We start from the raw sequence: 2862 nt of genomic DNA, 5'->3' as shown, positions 1-2862 counted from the left end.
GTAGGCTGGTCAGACTATTGTAATGTTAGTTGCAAGCCAATGACCTTTGCAAAAGTTATAACTAAAGTTATGAGAAATGTTGTTTTCTACATGGATTCAGGAGTCTTCTCAATCGGGCAGGCAACTTAAACTCTATCACTCCATGGTTTGTTAAAGTGGATGACATTGATTACAAATACCAAAGCTACCCTTTCAAAGTAGTTTATTCTTGGGGAATTTGACGAGTGTATATAATGCATATTTCTCACATCTACCCTTGTTCTCTCTCGGTTTAGCTACCCTGCCCACCCCCCCACCAACACATCTCTCATCTCTCTCCCAACTGCATGAATCTGCTTTTCTAGTATAAGCCACTAAGTCTAATTCGCACTGCCCAAATGCGCATGTGTGAGGAGTCATTCACTGGAGCCTGGGCAACTTGCCCCCGGCCACTCCCCTAAAGATATAGTTTTAATTATATCTAACACTAGCTATTACTTGCTGGCAAATACTGAAGGAAGAAGTTGAGTAGTAAATGAAAGTGAAGCTGACAGACTGTAGCTTTGGAACACAAGGACATTTGTCTTTCCTGCGGCGTTTAGTGGATCACTTCTTGTCAGTTCAGAAGTAGAAACTCTATGAAGCGATTTTTTTAAAGGCTTCCAAATGGAATGATCTTTCTTTTATGCTTAAATATTGTTAGACTACAATTTATAAAAGAAACACCAGCAAGGGATCCAATTAGCACAGGAGATAGACACATGTTCTGTGTACTTATTTGAGGGTGAAAGTAAGAACTCTGTGCCTCTCAAAGTAGAAAGGAACATTTGATGAAATGCCGGTTTGTTTGTTTGTTTTTTATGACTAGGAAATCAGTCTTTCAAAAACAAATTTTTTTCTTTTTTTAACAAACCAACATAGTATGTTTGGTCTATGTGTGTGGGGGGGGGAGTGTGTGTGTGTGTGTGTGTGTGTGTGTGTGTGTGTGTGTAACCTGTATACATAGGGCCACAAGTGAATCTTAAGAAATACAACTGGAAGCCAAATTGCTTAGGCTGAACGCAGTTTGCTTCTCACTGCTTATAATGATGATTTCTATTGACCTTTTTTTAAAGTGTTATTTGTTCACTATGCCCAAGTTAGCTCTCAAAAGAAGGTGGGCGGTAGCAGAAACCCTTAAATCAGAACAAAACAGCTACTGCTGTTGCGTCTCCATGTGTGTGTCATATGTGTCCTGTTTGTCTACTCTCTGTATTCTAAAAGAACATGCAGTGTCCACGGCCAGGAGTAATGCCCTGGTCATACTCGTTCCCTAATCTCTGGCATAGGGAGACGGGCTCAACAGAATAGGAGACTGGTCTAGATAATTCAAACTATGTAATTACTATGAATTGTAAGAAATCTGTCTAAACCATACTCTGTATTTGAACAATGAGCATGGACCAAAGTAGGCCCAGGTATATAGTGAACAGCAGATTAGCTTGATGTGGACGGAGGGAGGAGAAACCTGATCTCACAACACACTTTGTAATATCTGAGCTTCGACCTTTTCAGGTGCATGGTTGTTAAATTATGCCCAAATAAGGCAAATATCTGATTGCCCTAATCTCTGCGTGCCATTACCTGCCTGTGACTATACCATTTGTTTCCCACATTACTGCACTGGGCTGGGAGGCGTTCGGAATCATCTGTACTCTACAGTGCTGCCCTGTTTCTTTCTCCAATAATTTTGCTGAACCGAACTAGTCTGTTTTAGCTTACACAACTCTTGGCCTCGGACACACTTCAGAAATTAGAATTAGAGCCGGGGCTAATAAAGGCTGACGCTCTGCAGCACTGCGTCGCTCAGTGACCCCTTCCCCTTCTAGTGGCTTTACCCCTTTCTCCTGAAAGTGAAATGTGCCTGAAAATAAAAAACCCTTCTTTGACTATCCAAATTGTCACCATGAAGAGTTGTCAGAACCATATTTTTAGATGAAGACAAAGATCCTGTTTCTATGTCAACAAATCTTTTCTAATATACACAAATAGATTCCCTGAGTGTTCAGCAAATGATACCAAAATTTTTACAAACGCAAACTGAGCAAGATGTTTGACAACTGATCTTTAACTCGGACCATGTGGACACCATTTTGCTGTTTGTTGTTGTTGCTGTTTTGTTTTTACAAAAGTATCTTCCTGCATAAAGCACTGTTGGAGTGGCTGCTGCCATTGCAGCTGGATTCCCTTGGTATATCCTGACTCTCAAAGTGAAAAGCCCTGCTCCTCCTGCCCCTCCTTCTCCTCCTCCTCTCCCTTCCCCCACCTCCTTCCCCTCCCTCCCTCCTCACCTCTTCCCTTTCCCCTCCTCCTCTTTCTCCTCCTTTCTCTGCTTCCTTCTTTTCATGAAAAGTTTTTTTTTCTCCCAAGGTCTCAGATCATAGAACTCTGGAGCCCAATTTGAATCCTTCATCAGTCTGTGAATGAACCAAACATTGTCTCACAGTTGCTCTCCAGCTTTAATGATGGCTTTTAAATGACACAATCTAGACCTTATTTCACTATAGACCCTTCAATGTTGACATCACAGATCCCTTTTTCTGTTTTTTATGTCTACTTTACAGGAGTTATGGAGGACATCCGGGAAAAATTGATCCATGGGTGAGTATGAATAATACAACAGCTATTTCTCCAAGCTTTTTAATAACTGCGCAGCACAATAATGATCCCGCTGCATAAATTACTTCATTATACAAATCTGAAACTTTTATCTGTTAGCTGAAGAAGGAAGGGATGGTCAGAGAGAAAGGAAAGAAGAAAGGTGAGCAGCCCATTTAGGCTAACTTCCCAAATCCTTGTGACAACAGAAATAGTTCATTCCAAGTCTTCCCAGCTAAAGGAACA

Source organism: Acomys russatus, chromosome 22 (genome assembly GCF_903995435.1).
Source record: "Acomys russatus chromosome 22, mAcoRus1.1, whole genome shotgun sequence".
Classification (NCBI taxonomy): Eukaryota; Metazoa; Chordata; class Mammalia; order Rodentia; family Muridae; genus Acomys; species Acomys russatus.
This window is presented reverse-complemented; position numbering follows the sequence as displayed.